The sequence below is a fragment of the Elephantulus edwardii genome, unplaced genomic scaffold (assembly GCF_000299155.1).
Source record: "Elephantulus edwardii isolate Elephantulus edwardi_28Jun2011 unplaced genomic scaffold, EleEdw1.0 scaffold00004, whole genome shotgun sequence".
Classification (NCBI taxonomy): Eukaryota; Metazoa; Chordata; class Mammalia; order Macroscelidea; family Macroscelididae; genus Elephantulus; species Elephantulus edwardii.
In genome coordinates, this window is record NW_006399754.1 from 37,929,086 (window position 1) to 37,950,147 (window position 21,062).

The following is a 21,062-nucleotide window of genomic DNA, read 5'->3' on the forward strand; positions in this document are numbered from 1 at the left end:
TTCTTCAGTTCCTTGCGCTTAAGATATGCTGAGCGAGTTCGGCCCTTTTGATTTTCTGACTCCAACTCCTTGCACATTTCATTGTAATATTTTGTGAAGATTACAGCCTTGGAAATCGTATAGGTCTGTTCTCATGTGCTCTGCAGCGTCTCTAGGAATTGAAATGGAGTTGATATTGATGGATTTGGGCTCAGTCTACCTAGAAAATAAGAAAATAAAATGTTGATTTAGAAGAGTTGTCACTTGAAGAAAATGACATACAGAGAAAAAACTTATTATGTGCCGTTGAGTCTCTTGTGACTCATAGTGACCCTGTGTACCACAGCTCTGAACCCTGCTGTATCCTGAGCCAATCTTATTGTCTCTGACACACTCCCTACCATTACCCCAGTCAGTCAGTCACTGAGTCAGTCCATCCCATCAAGGGTCTTCCTCTCTTGCACTGTCCCTCCACCCTCCCAAGCATGATAACCCTCTCCCAGGACTGGTCCCTCATGCAACATGCCCAAACTATGTCAAACGAAGCTTTTAGAGTCTTTGCCGCCGAGGAAACAGCCTGGTTTCATCCTTTCCAGGACAAATCTGTTTGTTCTCCTAGCAGTCCATGGAATATTCAGTTCTCTTCTCCAGCACCACAGCACATAGACATCAATTCTATTCTATCGTACCTAGTCATTGTCCAGATTTCTGACACATATCAAGTAATTGCTAAGACCGTGGATTGAATCAGACACAGCTTAGCCTGCAGACTAACGTCGTTGCTCTTCAGTATTCTGGAGCGTTCCCTGACAGCAAAGTTTCCCAATTCAGTATGTCTTTTAATTTCCTGGCTGCTGGTACCAAGGAGGGTTGCTTGTGGAGCCAAGCAAACCAAAGCTGTCAACAATCTCAATATTTTCACCATCTCTCTTGATGCTGCCATTTGGCCCAGTTGTGAGAATCTTTGTTTTCTTGATGTAATGACTCCTAATTTGAGATTAAGAGAAGCAGTGTCAAGTATTGCACCACAGTGCACATTAGATGAGAAGGTTGGACACTGGGTCATTGTGAGTTTGAACCACCTAAAGGGCCTCTACCAACAAGAGTTGATTGGATATTTCTGACTGGCTTTTTGACGCTTTGCTGGAATGTCTGAGCGGTGAGCCACATTCCAGTGTACAGAGTACATCAGGGCTGTCACAGTGGCTGTGGTTCCCTCTAGCATCAGTTCTCCTTGAAAGCAGAGATGTTGATGTATCCAGGTCTTTGAGAAGCAGTTCAGGCAACAAACTCAGAGGTTTGGAATAAAATACCATGTATTGTGTAATCAGTTTCTGTCTGCTCTTTTCTTACTTCTGTTTGACAACTTCTATTACTTTATATTCTCTCATTCTGCCCACAAACCAGTGTTCAGTAGAATTGGGAAGTCAGTGTTTGATTTGGTACCGTCTTGTTCTGACAAGTTAACAGACAAGTTGACGGTTAAATTTTATAATATGTATGTCACTAAACTTGACTTATTTGTGCACGTACTGCCTTGACAGTTTGTGCAATAGAAATACTTTTAAAGTTTTACAGATAATTTGTTACTGAAATAATATTTAGTACTGGGTCCCATAATGTTCTACTTAGAAAAACGAGTTTCTAAAGAGAGAGCTCTGGTGGCCTAGAGGGAAGGAGCTGCTCTACCAACCTGGAGGCATGTGGTTCGAATCATATCTACCAGCTGCAATCCACCAGCTGCTCCATGGGAGAAAGATGGGTAGCCTCCCCCTGAGAGGTTTACTGCCTCTGAAAACCCGCCGGAAGGTCAGCTCTGGGTCAGTTTCACAACAGTCATATCAGGAACAGTAAAGTACTGTATATTTTGATAGTTCTTCCAGAAGAAATTGACATTACATTGTATTTACTCAGTCAAGTGTGAAGTTTAAAATATTCTTTCTATTAAGTAACCAAATGGTCATTTGTCAAGCTCTTGCTTGTTTGGCTTTTATTTCAGGAGACTCTTAAAAATCCGCATTTCTTCTTTAGCGGTGAACAGTGCACAATGTGTTGTTTAAGTTTAGGACTTCCTGTATTCCACTGTTCTGGCAAACATTCTTAGGAGTAAACGTTACATGGATTCACATAGAAAAAAACGAATGAGTGCTGCAGCTTACAGGGGTCCTTCAGGGTTAAGATCATTATGAAAACAGCACCAGATCATATAGGTATGTGCATGAAAAACATGGCGTTTTTGTGGAGATTCGTCAGAAAGTAAGTACTTTTTCTTTTCCAAAAGACAAATTATTAATAAGATAGTAAGGAACCTTTGTCCTGACGTGTGTGCCTGCACTTGGAGTCAGTAATGTGTCTGATGTCTGGCCCCTGCACTGAGCGAGTGGACAAAGAGAACATCCCAGAATTCATGTATGTGTTTCTCACTGCATGTTAAGAGACATTTTTTTAATCTATCATTTCTCCTCTGGAGAATCACATTGTGTCTAAGAAAACAGTATAGAAACACTAATATAAAACTTGCTGACTGTCCTCCAGCCTGTCTTGCTGGAGGGTCTTTCTCAATGTTAATGACTGTTGACAGCAGTGATTGCTAATGGTTGGGGTGGCTGTGACAGTTCCTTAAAAGAAAACCATAGTCAAGTTTCTCCTCCATTTACTTTTCCTTTCACAAACAATTGTTTTGGCAGGCTTTGCTGTTTGATCAGCATCTGATCCATACTGGAACTGTTTTCTAAAATGTAGTGTGCCTTCCCAAACTCGGCTATTGCTTTATCATGGAACTCTATCTCAAGAGAGCTTGTTTTCTATGTTCCTCTGAGAACCCAGAAAACTCGTAAAATGTGCCTGATTACAAATACTGCATAGTGCCACAGTTTAAAACAGCACGGACATTGGGGTTAGGGGGGACTGAGAAAGATGGGATAAATAATGTATACTGCATTGAAACAGATGAGAGAGAGAACTGTTGAAAAGGGATATAGGATTAGGTATTATTGTCATGACAGGAGTCCAGAACGAAGGCTGCATAGTGGAGTGGACTTGGGGGAGGGATTGTAAAACAATGAAATAATATTCATTTACTTTTCAAAGAGAGGAGTATACTGATGGGGAAGGGTGGGCACTTTTCATTGAAATTAATAATAAAAATATTAAAAAAAAATGTGCCTGATTCAGTCTATGGTCTTTTCAGTTACTTGCTATGTATCTGAGAGCTGGACAATGAATAAGGATGACAGAAGAATTGATGCCTTTGAGCTGTGATGTGATGATCACTGAATATCCCGTAAACTGCTGAAAACCAAGCAAATATATCATGGACAAGTGCAAGATACAGATTGTCAAGTACAAATGTATCTTTTATTTTTTTGAATGCATCTTAGAAGCTAGGATGGTGAGCCTTGTATTTTGAGCATGTTGCTAGAAGAGGTTATTTTTGGAAAAAGATACCATGCTTTGAAAGGCAGAGAGGGTCAGTGGAAGAGGAAAACCCTCAACGAGATGGATTGACACAGTGACTGCAGCAGTGGGCTTGAGTGGATCAGAGATTTTATGGATGACACAGCACGGGGCAGGGGTCAGATCTGTTGTTCAGAGGGTTGCCATGTATTCAACTTGATACCATCTAATAACAACCATAAATAGAAAGCAATTCTTTATTCAAGAATGTTTTAGCATGTTCTTAGTTGTTTGTGACATCAAGTCAAGTACAACCCAGAGTGACCCTGTGAAGAACAGATGTTCTATCCTGTGCCATCCTCATACTTCTCACACAGTCAGACCTGTTAGCAACAGTCACTATGTTGATCCATTTGGTTGAGGGGCTTCCTCTCTTTTGCCACTCCTTCTTCGCCTTTCCAAGAATGATAGCCTTCTCCAGGGGATAGCCTGTCCTGGCAACATACCCAGAGTATGAGAGACAAAGCTTTATCATTTTTATCTCCAGGGGCCTCTGGCTGCACTTTTCCCAAGTCATATTTGCTTCTTTTGTTGATCTATGGGACAGTCAGCTTTCTGCACCTTAGTCCTCAAACTGGCATCACTGTTTGCAGTAATTTGGAGAGGCACCTAACGACAGTCTTTTTCCAGTGAAGGATACCTTCTGATGATTTTCTGACTGCTGGTAATAAGGTTGTTGATTGTGCATCCAAGTAAGTTTATGTTGTTGACAGTTTCAGTCTTTTCTCCATCTATCATGATGTTGCCTATAGGTCCAGTGGCGAGGATTTTTGTTCTTGTTTTGTTTTTTTTTTTTAATAGAAGAATTTGGTTATTTCTTTTTATAATGTTTTAATTTTTTTTTAAATTTCTCTCTCCTTTTTCCCTACTAGTTTATTTATAAAATTCAAACACAAATTTGAACAAATTATTTCAATTACCCTCACCCATCAAATTGTACAACCTAATAATTAACCTCCCCTTCCCCCTGCACATCCACATCCCTATGCCTCCAGCCTCTCCCATCTCTCTTGGATGCTTCTACTCATTCTACAATAATGATTTTTATACAGTATTTATCCCTGTGGGACTGAGTTCATTCACTCAGCATAATGCTCTCCAGTCCCTCCCAAGTTAGGGAATAATTTACAAAGTTATTCCTTCTGCGTGCTGCATAGTATTCCATTGTGTGAATGTACCATAATTTCTCAATCCATTCGTTTGTGGTTGGACATTTGAGCTGTTTCCATGTTCTTGCTATGGTGAATAATGCTGCTATGAACATTGGTGTACAAATCTCAGTTCTTAATATTCTCAGGGTATGTTCCAAGTAGTGGAATATCTGGGTCATATGGAATTTCTATGTTCAGCTTTTTGAGGAAGTGCCAAACTGCCTTCCAGAATGGTTGCACCATTTTACAGTCCTACCAGCAGTGTATAAGAGTTCCTTTCTCACCACATCCTCTCCAACATCTGTTACTTGCTGCCCTGTTAAACTTTACCACTGTTAATGGAATGAGATGGTACTTTATTTTGATTTGCATCTCTTTTATTGCCAGTGATTTAGAGCATTTCTTCATGTGTCTGTTTGCCATTCAAATATCTTCCTCTGTGAGAATTCTTACCATGTCTTTTGCCCATTTTGTAATTGGGTTAATAGATCCAATCCATATTGAAGGCTGGCATCTTTAATCTTCAGCAAGTGCTTCATATTCTCCTGACTTTCAGCAATGATACTGTGTTATCTACATAATGAAGGTTATTGATGAGACTTTCTCCAGTCTTTTTTTTTAGCCTCTGAATTTTATTAAAATAAATAAAATTTTTATTTTATTTTATTCATTCATTGTTGCACATTTTTCTCCCTGCCCACCCCTCACCCCCAGTTCACTTTTCTCTTAGACAAGTAAAACAAAACAGACAAAAAAACAAACAAACAAACAAAAAAACCCCCTTTCATTTTTATATATAATTCCCCCTGCCAGTCCACTCTACTTATATAGGTTTCATTCTGGACTCTTGTTATGACAGTAAGACATAATCATATATTCCTCCTATACAGTACTCTCCCTCATGTTTCAATGCAGTATATATTATTTAACCCCTCTTAGTTTGCCCCCAGCTCCGATGTCAGTCCCACTTTGCAACAGTGGCACTATGCAGTATTTGTCCTTTTGTGACTGAGATATTTCACTCAGCATAATGTCCTCCAGGGTCACTCATATTTCACGAGTTCCTTGTTTCAGTATTCCATTGTGTGAATGTACCACAGCTTCTCTATCCATTCGTTTGTTGCTGGGCACTTGGGTTGTTTCCACTTCTTTGCTATTATAAACAAAGCCGCAGTAACCATGGATGAGCATATATCTGCTTGGGTGGCAGGTCTGTTTTCTTTAGTGTACATTCCCAGTAGTGGAATTGCTGGGTCAAATGGTATTTCTGTTTCCAACTTTTTGAGAAAGCACCATACTGCTTTCCATAGTGGTTGCACCATTTTACACTTCCTCCAGTCATGATGCTGCATTCTTATTATAGAGTCTAACTTCTTGAATGATTTGCTTAGCATGTAGATTGAATAGGTATGGGGACAGAATACAGCCCTGATGCACTTCCTTCTTAATTTTAAACCATGTGTGTTCCCTTGCTGTTTGCACAGTAGCCTCCTGGTCTAGGTGTAAGTTTCACCCGAGCACAATTAAGTGCTCTGGGATTCTCATTCTTCTCTATGTTAGCCATACCTTCTTATGATAAGTCACAGTCAGATGCCTTTGAACTGCCAATAAAGCACAAGTACATAGTATACTAATACTGTAATACTCTTTACTTTCAGCCAGGATCCATCTGACAGCAGCAGTGATATCCCTGGTGACACCGCCTCTTTTAAATCCTGCTTGAAATTAACGCAGTTCTCTGTCTTTATACTGTTCTAGCCGTTTTAAACGGTATTTTGCTTGTATGATGATATTGTTCAATAGTTTCCACATTATGTTGGATCATCTTTCTTGGGAATGGGAACATACATGGACCTCTTGCAATCCTTTGGCCAGGCAGCTGTCTGCCAAATTTCTTGGCACATACTAGTGAGAGCATCCAGGGCTTGTAGTTAATACAAGTCAGTTGGTATCCCATCATTCCTGCGGCCTTTTTATTTGACAATGCCTTCAGTGCAGCTTCAACTTCTTCCTCCATTACCAATGGCTCTTGCTAATACGGTATTTTCTGAAATTTTTCAGTTATCAGTTATTTTTGGTATGGTTATTTTTATACTTCCTCCATCTTTTGATACTTGCTCGATCATTCAACATATTGCCCATAGCATTTTTAAGTCTTGTGACTCGAGGCCCAAGTTTGTTTTACAGTTCTCTCAGCTTGAGAATTGCCAAGTGAATTTTCCCCTTTGGGTTCTCCAAATCCAGCTCTCTGCACCTTCCATTGTAATACTTCACCTTGTCTTCTCAGGCTGCCCTTTGAAATCTTCTGTTCAGCTTTTTTATGGCAGCATCATTTCCTTTTGTATTGGCTTCTCTAGTGGAATTTTCAGAGTCGTCTTCTGACATCCATTTCAGCTTTTGATTGCTCTTCTTTGTAATGACTTTTTGCTTTCTTCATGGGTCATATCCTTGCTCTCATCCCATAGCTCATCAGGTTTTTTATTATTGATGTTCAGTGTGGCAAACCTATTTTCTTTAATAAACTTTTTAATTTGTGATTTTAATGAATGTTTACAGAAAAGTTGGCTTTTTATTCATTCGTTGTTGCACATTTTCATCCTTCTCCTTCCCTATCCCCCCTCCCAGTTCACTTTTTGTTTTAAATATTCATTGAATTTTGCAGTTGTACCTCTTATTCTGGACTGTTGTCATACATATAATGCCTAATTTTATATATATATATTATTATTATTAATTTCAACGAACATCTACAGAGATTTTGGAATTCCGTTCATTCATGGTTGCACTTTTCTCCCCACCCACCCCAAATTATATATTATTTTTAAACAGTTCTTTCTTTCATCTGTTCTGATGCAGTGTTCATTAGCTATCAGAGTGGATAGGTAACAAACCTGTTCTTAAGATAATTTTGAAATTCAAGTAGAATAGAATCAGGATAATATTTTTGGTTCTTGTGGACATGTTTTAATTTTCTTCAGCCTCAGTTTGAACTTGTACTTAAGGAAGTTCAGTCCTGCCCGGCCTAGTTTTGACTGCTGATATTGAGCTTCTCTAACAGTTCTTCCACAGATGTAGTCAGTCTGATTTCTATGCAGTCCATCCAGTGAGGTCAGTATGTTAAGTTGCCATTTTGTGTTTTTTTTTTTTAAAAACATATTTTCAATGAATAAGTCATTGAACATACACAATTTAGTCATGCTGAATTTCCACCTTCATTTCTCTCACTGGATCCATACTTTTTGACTACTGTTTTTCACTGTTTCCAACATTTGCATTTCATTCACAAATTATCATTATAACATCTTGATTGTGTATTTGGTCAATTTTGGACTGCAAGCTTTTGTAACAACTTTCTGTTTCCTTTCCCTTGGCTTTAGCTGTAGGAGTGTGTATTTGAGAATTTGTTGTGTTAACAGGTCTTCTTTGTATGTTGTTGTTGTTAGGTGCCGTCGAGTCCTTTGCGTCTCATAGCGACCCTATGTACAACAGCCCTAAACCGTGCTCTATCCTGTGCCAATCTCATTGCCTCTGACACACCCATCCTGATTACCCCAGTCACTGAATCAATCCACCTCATAGAGGGTCCAACTTCTTTGTATACGTGTGGATAATATCCTCTCACTCACAACATTGTACTTCAGGTGAAGATGGAAATGGCCTTTTTGTCTGTGAATGCAGCATCATTCTTCTTCTGGTTTTTATTCCCACCACAGTATGCTATGTGATTGTCTGATTCTCAGTGGCCAAAGCCAGGTCATCTCAGGTCACTGATGCCTAGGATGCTAATGTTTATACCTTCCATTTCAGTTTACACAACTTCTCCTTTTCCTGCATTAATGCTTCGTACATTTCATGCTCCACTTATTAAATGATGCTTGCTACTGTTTTCCTTCTTTTGGTTTACTTCTAGTCTGGGCTCTATCTCTAATACTGTAACTAACCATGTTCCTCTCCTGTTCATAGCATCCACTATAGGGGACCCTTGTAGCTTTTGACATACTGTGGGCATAATCTTCAGCACCACTGCAACCCACTGTCTACCTCAGTACAGCAGACTGACAGACAAGTGCTGTGCGAATGAGAATTCCCCAAATTCAACACACTGACCATTTAGTGCTGGTCCTTTAATAGCACATTGGGCATATTAGTGTCATGTTACTAGATCTGGTGGAAACCTGCAGAGAGGTGGCAGGATGTGGTCCTGGGTAGGTGTTTAAGCATTCTGGCTGAGAGGCACAGCTTCCCAGATGCGGATATTAGGGTCCCATGAAGTCTCTGTTGGATCCCTGCCGCTGGTGCTAGTAAAGGCCCCATCATCTGGGTTCCAGCTGTTTTTAATAAGACACCTCACCTCCCGCACGATTGCTGATCTAAAAGGTCTGCCTTCTGGATTGCAACTGATTGAAGTAATACTGTCAGTGGTTTTATCATGAGGTTGTAGCATCTCATATTTCACTTCTAATTCTAGTTATAGTTTCTGCCACACTTACTTCTTCCACTGAAGTCTTGAACCCCTGCAAGTCACCCGAAAGGTTGGAATCACCTACCTCCAGACTTCTGTTAATGTGGGTATTTTTACCTCCTCCTGTAAACCATGGCTATTCTTAAGGACATCTAAAGTAATGGATATTTCCCAGGAGTTTTTCTTTTGACTTTTTCAAGCTCTGTCAGAGAAATCCTTCTCTATGGCAGCTACAGCCATGTAAAATTTCATTTACTATGTAATAAGACTTTAAAGTAGAGGTTGCATCTTGATCCCTGCAGTGCAGAATAAGTTCTGTATTGTTAGCTGGCAGAGCAACAACATTAAGCTTATGCATTTCCATCAGCGCTCTCAGAGCGGTTGGGGCAGTGCTAGTAAGTCGTCATGTGCTGAGAGGAATCTTGTTTTTTTGAGTAGTAGAAATCAGCAGTGTGTGTGCAGGGATAGGAACAGGCATGCTGCCCTTGAGCTTTGTGGTCCCATTTCTAGTGCACAGGCAGCGCAGATAGAGCACTTAAGAGTTAGGAGTTCTTAAGAGCCCTAAAGCTTTGCGAGTGGCCACTGAGCACTGGATTCATGTGAAATCACTCGGCTGTGCTAGCTGGTCTCTTACAAGACCAACAGCCAGCCCTTTGAAGCTTGTAGCCAGGAATTGACTTCTGTCTCTGGCTACGGAGTGCCAGGTGCCATCATCCTCCAGTGTAAGGATGCTTGGTATAGTGAAAATCAGCTGTTGAGTGTACCTATGTTCATGAATTATTTAAATGGACTTCTCTGGAAAACTTGCTGCACTTTTACATTAGCTCTTGCTACTTCACCTTCACTTTTAAGTCATGGAGATGGTTTTTCCCCTTATATCTTGTGAACCTGTTACGGCAGAAAATGTGAGATTCTGAACACTCAGCCAAAGGCTAGGGGTCAACAAAACTGTATTGCCCACACAGATAAAGAATGCCAGCTAATGTTCAAACCTTTCTGACCTCGAAGGCAAGCGAAGATCAAGTTTATACACAGAGATTGGGCATGGGAGGTGGTCCACAAAGTTTATTGTGGTTGGCAATTAAGATTCCCTCACATCTGGGAGGTGTTACTGTTTCTGAGTTCTCTTGGGTGTCCCACCTTTGGACCAGGTGCAGAGGGTGTGGTAACCAAGCTGAGTTAGTTTGTACTAGAACATAAAACTTAGTGATACATCTTATTGCCAAAATTATTGGGGCATACATTTCTTAAAATGACTCTCAAAACAAATGGTCTCTCTAATGCTAAAGTATAAAATGGCTTCTAAGCTGAAAGAACTGAAACACAAATTTAAGCTTCATTTTGCAATATTGAAAGATGCCATAGACAATATATTGGATGATCCAGAACGCATCAAAACAAGATGGAGGGAATATACAGAACCGCTGTTCCAAAAAGAATTGATTGACACTGAAAAATTTCATGAAGTACCGTATGAACAGGAGCCAATGGTAATGGAGGAGGAAGTGGAAGCTGCATCGAAGGCATTGGCAAAAAATAAGGCCCAGGACTCACTGGAATACCAATTGACTTGTTTCGTTTAACAGATGTTGCCTTGGATGCACTCACCAGTTTGACAGGAAATTTGGAGGATGACTGTCTGGCCAACAGATTGGAAAAGGTCCATATTTGATCCAGTTCCCAAGAACAGTGATCCAACTGAATGTGGAAATTATCAAACAGTATCATTGATATTACATACGAGCAAAATGTTGTTGAAGATCATTCAAAACCGGCTATAACAGTACGTAGATAGGAACTGCCAGAGGTTTAAACAGGATTTAGAAGAGGCTGTGGCACCAGGGATGTCATTGCTAATGTCAGATATATTGTGGTTGAAAGGAAAGCCAGAATAATGTCTGTTTGGGCTTTATTATGTGTGGATCATAACAAGTTGTGGTTGATATTGAAAAGAGTGGGAATCCCAGAGGACTTGACTGTGATCATGGGGACTTGGATTTGGAGGCTGTTGTGGGGACTGAGCAGGGGAGCACTACATGGTTTGGAATTGGGAAGGGAGTGTTTGAGGTTTGTATTTTATCTCCATATCTGTTCAATCTATATACTTAATGAATTATCCAAAAAGCTAGAGGAGCATGGCAACAGGATTGGTGGGAGACTCATCAATAACCTGCATTATTATGTGCCCTCAAGCCACTTGCAACTCATAGCGACCCCATGTACAACATCCCTAAACCCTGCTCTATCCTGTGCCGGTCCTAGTGTCTCAGACACACCTACCCCGATTACCCCAGTCACTGAAACAGTCCACCGCATAGAGGGTCTTTCTCTCATATTGTCTCTCCACCTTCCCAAACATGAACACCCTCTCCTTCCTTGCAGCCTGTCCAAAGTATGCCAGATTAAGCATCAGAATCCTTACCTCCAAGGAGCAGCCTTGTTTAACCTTCTCTAGGATGAACCTGTTCGTTTTCTTAGTAGTCCATGGTATGTTCAATACTCTTCTCCAACACCACAGCTCAAAGGCATCAGTTCTCCTTCTGTCCTCCCTAGTCATTGTCCAGCTCTCTGATGCATAGCAAGTGATTGCAAAGACCATGGCATGTATCAGGCAGACCTTAGTCTCCAGAGTGACATCATTGCTCTTCAGTACTTTGGAGAGGTCTCTAACAGCACACTCTCCCATAGCAATACATCTTTTAATTTCCTGACTGTTGGTGCCAAGAGTGTTGACTGTGGAGCCAAGCAAACTAAAGCCGTTAACAGTCCAAGTCTCTTCACCATCCATCATGATGGCGCCAGTTGGCCCAGTGGTAAGAATCTGTTCTCTTGATATTGAGCCTCAATTAATATTGAAGGCTGCATTTCTTGACCCTCTGCAGCAAGCCCTTCAGGTCTTGACTAGGGATATTGTAGCTAATGTTAGATGGATCTTGCCTGAAAGCAGGGAGTACCAGAGGAATGTCTGTCTACGTTTAATTGATTATGCAAAGACATTTGACTGTGTGGATCACAACAAACTGTGGCTGACTCTAAGAAGAATGGGAATTCCAGAACACTTGATCGTGCTAATGCGAAACCTGTACTTGGAGCAGGAGGAAGTCATCAGAACAGAGCAAGGAAACACTGCATGGTTCAAAATTGGGAAGGGTGTATGCCAGGGATGTGTCCTATTTCCATACCTTTCGGTCTATATGAAGAACAGATTATGCAGGAGACTGGACTGTATGAGGAGAAATGTAGCGTCAGAATTGGAGGAAGATTCATCAACAGTCTGCATTATGTAGATGACACAACCCTTCTTGCTGAAACTGAGGAGGACACAACCTTACTTGCTGAAAATGAGGAAGGCTTAAAGCACTTATTGCAGAAGATCAAGGAATGCAGCCTTCAGTATAGATTGTGTCTCAATGTCAGGATCTTTTGTTCTTAGGGTCACTGTGAGTCATGCTCGAAGGCACCTAACAAAAACAACAACAGTACTTCACATATAAGTAGGTGCTACAAACCAAGCTCTCCTAACTTGAGACTTTTTCTCTGCATCTTCATGTCTTTTAGCCTTCATAGAATTGAAAAGAGAGGGGGCATCCTCCATATTAGGCTTTGCCTAGTCCGCCTGGTGTCCTGACTCTGAACTGTGTAACTCAGTAAATCTCCACATCGGTAATAAGACTGTTTATGGTGGTCAAGTGACCTTACCTACAACATGAACAGCCAAAAACACAATCACGTCTGCTTAGAGAAGGTCTAACCAGGGCTCTTATTAGAGGCAAGGAAGGTGAAATTATATTTCACATACTTGGAAAGTCTTATCAGAGGGGCCAGTGCTTGGAAAAGACCTCATGCTCTAAAAGGTAGACAGTCAATGAAAAAGAGGAAGTCCCTCAACAAGATGGATTAGCCCTCTGCTAAAACAATGGAAGATCAAGAAATGCAGCCTCCAGTATGGATTGTGTCTCAATATCTAGAAAGCAAAAATTCTTCCCACTGGACCAATAGGCAGTGCCATGATGTATGGAGAGGAGATTGAAACTGTCAACAGCTTCATCTTACTTAGATCCACAATTAACACTCCTGGCCTGAGCAGTCAGGAAATAAGGAGACACGTTGCACTGGGAAAATCTGCATGTAAGGGATCTTTCCAAATTATTGAGGAATAGAGATTTCAGTTTGAGGACTAAGGTCCATTAGATTCAGTTCATAGTATTTCCAGTTACTAGCTATGCATCTAAGGCCTGGAGAGTGAGTGAGGATGACAGCAAAAGAATTGATGCCTTTGAGCTGTGGTGTTGGAGAACAGTAGTGAACATCCTGTGGACGCCACGAGGATGGACAAATATGTCTTGGAGAGGGTGCAGCTCGAGTGCTCTTTAGAGGCAAGAATGATGAGACTTCGCCTCACATATTTTGGACATGTTGCTAGGAGCTGCTGTTCCTTGGAGAGGGACATGATATTGGGAAGAGCGGAGGAGAGGAAGATCCTTAACCAGGTGGAATGACACGGTGACTGCTGCAGTGGGCTCTTGTGTATCAGGAAATGTGAGGATGGCGCAGGACAGGACTGGGTTCAGATTTTTTGTCCATAGATTTGCTATGAGTCGTACTCAACTTTATGACACTTAAGAACAACAAAAAAAGCAATGGGCTTGAACATGGTAGAGATTATGGCAGTGCTGCGGGATAAGGAAAGGTGCAAACCTGTATTCCTATGGTCACAGTGAGTCAGACATGACTGAGTAGCACCTGACCCCACCGCACGTACCACACCGAGAGGCTCTGCCTGCTCTTCACTGAACTGCTGTGTTCAAGCCCATCGTTGCTGTCTGATCAACACTGGAGTAATGGTTACCTTCCTTCCAGGGCTTTCCTTGCTTCCACAGCTGCTGTCTGATAGGCACTGGAGTAGCAGTTACCTTCCTTCCAGGGCTTTCTTTGCATTGACAGCTGCCTATTTCAAGTTTGGATGTCAAGTGAGAGACATGGAATTTTGCCTGTTACATGAACACTTGGAGGCTATGGTTGGGTTATTAACTGGCCTAATTCCAGTATTGTCCACTCTCTCCGAAGAGGAAATGTAAATAGAGGAGGAAGCAACCAGTCTTGGAGCACAATGAGGGCGCATATCCGAACCCCAAATCCACTGTCATGTAGTCAGTTACAGCCCTCCATTGGGTTCTGAGCTGTTACTCCTTCAGGAGGCGCCCATCTCCATTCCTCAGAGTGCCTGGCAGATTCAAAGCAGCTTTGGGTTAGCAGCCAGACACGGTGATGTAGTCTGTAGGGAGTTGTGCTGGGAACTCATAAGCTTTGCTTTTCTGGTCATTAAAATCCACCAGTGACTCTGAGGGAGATAAATAGCTTTTTCTGTGCAGTTTACAGTCCAAAACTCACTGGAGGGTTAACTGTGAGTTAGCCCAGACCTGATGGCAGTAGATTGAGTTGACACCACTAGGGAGCCTTCAGAACATATATGTTGTTGTTGTTATGTGCCATCGAGTCGTTTGCGACTCATAGCGACCCTATGTACAACAGCCCTAAACAGTGTTCTATCCTGTGCCAATCTCATTGCCTCTGACACACCCATCCCGATTACCCCAGTCACTGAATCAATCCACCTCATAGAGGGTCTTCCCCTCCTGTGCTGTCCCTCCACTCTACCCAGCATGATGTCCCTCTCTAAAGACCTGTCTCTCCTTACAACATGTCCAAAGTATGTCAGACGAAGCCCCAGAATCCTTGCCTCCAAGGAGTAGCCTGGTTTAACCCTCTCTAGGATGAATCTGTTTGTTTTCTTGGCAGTCCATGGTATTTCAATACTCTTCTCCAGCACCACGGCTCAAAGGCGTCAATTCTCCTTCTATCCTCCCTAGTCATTGTCCTACTCTCTGATGCATAACAAGTGATTGCAAAAACCATGGCCTGTATCAGGCGGACCTTAGTCTCCAGAGAGACACTGTTGCTCTTGAGTACTTTAGAGAGGTCCCTAACAGCAGACTTAAATTTGCCTTCTCATATGGGTAAGAGCCAGAGTGCTCCTTGGAGGCAAAGATGATAAAGATGATAAAGCTTGCTTCATCTCACATACTTGGGCATGTTGCTAGGAAAGGCTATTCCTTGGAGAAGATAAGGTGGCAGGTTGGCTAAGAGAGGAAGATCCTCCACCAGGTGGATTGACACAGTGACTGCAGCAGTGGGCTCAAATATGTCAGAAATTATGAGGATTTCACAGGATAGGACAGGGCTCAGAGCTGCTGTTCACAGGTTCTCTATGGGTCGTACACGACTTGACGGCACCTGACACCACCACCAGATGAACAAGGTTCAGGGTGTCCTAAAACAATTACATTAGTAAGAAGAAAAGTTCCTGAATAGAAATAATTGTAACAAATATAGTTACAAGATGAGCATGTGCTTTTGGAGAATCATGCCAGTGGACTTGTGCAAGGTCAGTGTCACAGAGTGTCCACACTGGGAAAAAGGCAGCCTCATGTGAAGGGCAGTAAATGAGACAGAAATGGAACATGTTTCCAGAGGCTTGAAGAGGAATGTCTGTGTTTCATTGACAGTGAAAAGGCATTTGACAGTGCGGATCACAACAGACTATGGCTAAATCTGAGAAGAATGGGAATCCCAGAACACTTGATTGTACTTATGTGAAACCTCTACTTGGACCAGGAGGCAATGGTCAGAACAGAGCAAGGAGACACTGCATGGTTCAAAATCAGGAAAGGATTGTGTCAGGGATGCGCACCTTTTCAGGCTATATGCAGAACAGATTATCTGGGAGCTTGGGTTCTGTGAACAGAATGTGGCATCAGGAGTGGAGGAAGACTCGCCAGCAGTCTGCATTATGCAGATGATACAACCGTGCCTGCTGAAACTAGGAGGGCTTGAAGTGTTTGCAGCAGAAGGTCAAGGACTGCAGCCTTCAATATGGATTGAAGCTCAACATCAGGAAAACAAAGATTCTTACCATGGGGCCAATTGCCAGCATCATGATAGATGGTGAAGAGATTGTTAACAGCTTTAGATTGCTTGGCTCCAGAATCGGCACTATTGGTACCAGTAGCTAGGAAACTAAAGGACGGATTGCATTGGAAACGTCTGCTGTCAGAGACCTCTTCAAAGTACTGAAGAACAACTATGTCTGTCTAGAGACTAAGATGTTTCTGATTCATGCATGCCATAGTTACTCCATCAGAAAGCTGGACAATGACTAGGGATGATAGAGAATTGATGCTTTTAAGCTGTGTTTCTGGAGAAGAGTATTGAATATACCATGGACTACTATGAAAATGAACAGATTCGTCCTAGAGAGATTTAAACCATGCTCCTCCTTGGAGACAAAGATTCTGAACCTTCATCTGACATACTTTGAACATGTTACAAGGAGGGGCCAGTCCTTAGAGGGACATCATTCTTGGGAGGAAGAGACATTGCAGGAGAGGAAGAATCTCGATGAGATGAATTGATTCAGTGACTGAGGTTATCGGGGTGGATGTGTCAGAGACAGTGAAATTGGCACAGGACAGAGCACGGTTTAGAGCTGTTGTACATAGGGTCACTATGAGTCACAGGAGACTCGAAGGCACATAACAACAACAAGAACAACATATAAAACATTACTATTTTGAAAAATATGTAAGGTCTGGTAATAGTGATTGATCCGAGCAGCAAAGACCACTTTCAGACACTACACACACGCTTTTATAAAGAAAATTGATTCTAATTCACAAGGAAGGAAAATAATATTTTTACTCAGCTCAAAATGAATTATTTTACAATAATGTTCCAGAAGAATCTCTTCTGTGAATACGTTCTTCATAAGTGGAAAAAAACTACAATATAGAGTTTGCAGTTGTCTTAGAATCCACTGGCCTTGCATTGACTTCTGTTTTCTAGTGGACAGAGATCCTGATGAAGCTTCTGGCTTTTTCCTCAGTGGCCCCATAGGAAGAAGCTCTCAGCACACAGAGACTGCACCATGGATGCCCTAGCCCTCTCCCCTAGAGAGCGTGTGTATTTTATTTTTAATGCTCTTACTGGGCTGGATGATGCTCGGTGCGGTGATTCATGATACCATTTCCACTCCCCTCCTGGGCAGGGCTGGCCAGAGAACCTCACTCCTGGTGGTCAGTGGACTGCTTTCACCTCTCGCTCTCCCTTTCTTCCACTGGTCAGTGCAAAGCTCTGCTCTCTGCCCAGTGGTGGATGCTGGAGGCCACTGACTGGTATAACTTTGGTTGGCATTTGATGGGCTAAAGACAGAGTTGGTGGTGGGGACAAATTACCATACTGAGTGTCAGGGGGTAACCATCTGGCCAGCCGTTATGACCACTGTCGTGTTCACTTCTCCTGCTGCAGTGTCGGGTTCACACAAGATGGGATCTGAGAGCTCTCTCTAATCTTGATCAGGTAACACCTTTCTCCCAGAAGGGCGTCAGCTACCTTCTTTTAATCTCATCTTTTGGGAAAGGGTATCTTCAGTCTCAACTCAATACTTTAGGGTCTGGCAAAAACAAACACTGCCACAGCATCAGATCTAGAAGAAACCTGTCCTGACCTTCAAATTATCACATTGTGTCAGCAACATAAATGGAGACATTAAGTCACAGAACTTAGCAGAAGCTCTGTGGCCAGGATCTTCCTTCAGTACAGCCTCAAACATAAATCTTTCTCTGAAGTTGGTACATGGGATTTGGACCTACATCCTCCCTAACCAGAGACAGACAACAGTGTGAGAAACTAGTAATAGTGTGCAATGCAAGGCATCACAGAAGTGACTGATGATCGTATTGAGAGGTGGCTGGGGAAGGGAGGGTTTGACCAGGTAGCCATGTGTGCAAGGAATGGAGAGGTAGCAGGGGAAGGATACAGACAAGATACACATGCTTGTGGGTGGGTGGGCAGTGAATGTATTGGTTATTTCTGTAAGGGAAATGTCTCTTTCATCTGTTAGGTAAACATACTTGTCTGTCAGATTTTGTTCTTGATTTTGAACCATCCAGTGTCTCCCTGCTCTGTTCTAATGACTGCCTCTTGGTCCAAGTACAGGTTTCGCATTAGCACAATCAAATGTTCTGGGATTCCTTTTCTTCTCAATAGCTTGTTGTGATCCACACAGTCAAAACCCTTTGCATAGTCTATGAAGCACAGGTAGACATTCTTCTGGTATTCTCTGCTTTCTGCCAAGATCCATCTAACATTAGCTATAATATCCCTAGTACCACAACCTCTTCTAAATCCAGCCTGCATATCTGGCAGTTATTTGTTGACATACTGTTCCAAATGTTTTTGGATAATTTTCAGCAGAATCTTGCTTGCATGTGATATCTATGATATTGTTCGATAATTTCCACAGTCTGTTGGGTCACCTTTCTTTGGAATGGGAACAAATATCGATCTCTTCCAGTCAGTTGGCCAGCTGGCTGTCCTTCAGATTTCCTGGCACAACTTAGCACATCCAGGGCAGAGTCTGTTTGTTGAATTAAATCAATTGGTATGCTGTCAACTCCTGGAGCCTTGTTTTTTGGCAATTCCTTCATAGAAACTTGAACTTCCTCCTTCATCACCATAGGTTCTTGCTGATATGTTATTTCATGAAATTCCTGTGTGTCAGTCAAATTCCTTCTGATACAGTGACTCTGTGTACTCCTTCCATCTTCTTTTAATACTTCCTGGATCATTTAACATTCTACCCAAACTTACCTTTAAGTATTGCCACCCGTGGCTTGAATTTGTTTTTCAACTCCTTGAGCTTAAAAAACGCTGAGTGAGTTCAGCCCTTTTTATTTTCTGACTCCAGCTCTCTGCACATTTCATTATAGTATCTTGCTTTGTCATCCTGAGCTCCCTTTTGAAATTTTCTGTTCAGCTCTTTGATTTCTTGATTTCTTCCTCTAGTTTTGGCTTCTCATCACTTTAATGCAATACTGAGAGTCTCATCTGACATCCATCTTGGGCTTTTCTTCTTCTTCAGCCTTTGTAATGATCGTTTGCACTCTTCATGGACGATTTTCTTGATATCCTCCCAGAGCCCATTTGGTCTATGCTCATTGGTGCTAAAGGCCTCAAACCTGTTCCTGAGATGGTTTTGAAATTCGAGTGGGACAGACCTAAGGTCAAATTTTGGTTCCCGTGGACTTGATTTAATTTTCTTCAACTTCAACTTGAACTTGCATATGAGTAGTTGGTGCTGTGTCCCAGAATCAGCACCTGGCCTGGTTTTCACTGCAGATATTGAGCTTCTCCAGCGAGTCTTGGGACTTAGAGACTCCTAAACTCAAGAGAAACGGGCCATAGCAGAAGAAACTGGCATCAGTATGAGGTGTTCAGAATCACAGAAGCCCAGACAGCTTGAGACCTGATCCATCATATCAAAGGCTGGATAAGGGGAGAGAGGCATTGAATGGCGTAGGTGGGAGTGGAGGGAGATGCTGGTGGAGCAGGAGAAGGGCTGGGTCAAGACACGTGCATCAAGGGCGGGGAGCAACACGGAAGCTATCGGTTACTTCTGTCATTGGGGAAATTACTTTCATCTGCTCCTTTCTGTAAAATGTGTATCAGATACTGTTCTAAATCTGAGCATTCAAATTAAGACAGATTAGGAAGAATTGGCCATCTACTTCTGAAATAACAGTCCTTCAAAAACCCCTATGTACAATAGAGAACACTTAGACTAGCAGACATGGCAACTGAGGCTGCGTCCTCAAATACGGAAACACACAGGAGGAGGAACAGCTGTAAGCAGACACTAGTGATTGGAATGTGGAATGTGAGAAGAATGAATATAGGAAAATTGTGCATTGTTGAGAAAACAGTGGAACGCATAAAATATTGACATACTCGGTACTGGCAAAATGAGATGACTTGGCATGGGACATTTTGAATTAGATGATCATATGCTCTACTATGCCAGAGATGAAAAGGTGAGGAAAAATGAGGTTGCTCTCATAGTTAAGAAAGTAATTTCTAGATCCATCTTGAAACACACCGTTGTATGTGACAGGATAATATTAAGATGCATACAAAGAAGTCAAGTGAATACCACTATGATTCAAATATATACACCAACAACTAGAGCCAAAGAAGAGGAAAGAGACGATTTCTACCAATTTTTGCAGTTAGAAATCAATGGAACATTCAATCAATAATAATAATGAGTGACTGGAATACAAAAGTTGGGAACTGAGAAGAAGGGTCAGTAGTTGGAAAACATGGACATGGCAACAGAAATGAAGCTGGAGATAGAATGATAGAATTTTGTACATTCAATGATTTGTTCTTTACAAATACATTTTATAAGAAACATAAACGCAGATTATACACATGGATTTCACCTGATGGGATGCATAGAAATCAAATAGATTACATCTGTGGAAAGAACTGCTGGAGAATTTCTATATCAGCTGTGAAAAGTAGGCCAGGTGCTGATTGTGGAACAGGTCACCAACTACTCATATACAAGTTCAAGCTGAAGTTAAAGAAAATTAAATTCATAGGAAAAGAAATTAGACCTTCCTTGAATCTGTCCCTCTTGAGTTTCAAAACCATCTCAGGAACAGTTTTGAGGCCTTGAACACCAATGACTGAAGACCAAAGGAGCTGTGGGAGGATATCAAGAATATAATCCATGAAGAATACAGAAGGTCATTACAAAGGCAAAGGAGAAAGAAAAGACCAAGATGGATATCAGAAGAGCCTCTGAGTATTGCACTAGAGCACCGAAAAGCCAAAGCAAAGGGAAGAAATTGAGATATTAAGGAGCTGAACAGAAGTTTTCAAAGGACAATGTGGAAAGACATTATATGCGGAAAGTGTTATAATGAAATGTGTAGAGAGTGGGAGTCAAAAAATCAAAGGGGCCGATCTCGCTCAACATTTCTTAAGCTGAAGGAACTGAAGAACAAATTCAAGCTTCGAGTTGGAATACTTATGGATGCTTTGGACAGAACATTAAATCATCCAGTAAGCAGTAAAAGAAGATGGAAAGAGTATATAGAGTCATTGTACCA

General features: G+C 41.7%; 1 protein-coding gene across 1 annotated transcript in view; it reads left to right on the forward strand.

Moving 5' to 3' along the window:
• The window catches only part of NBEA (neurobeachin), a 924,058-nt gene that overhangs the window by 145,803 nt on the left and 757,193 nt on the right, over nucleotides 1-21,062 (forward strand). The gene's annotated exons all lie outside the window — the stretch shown is intronic.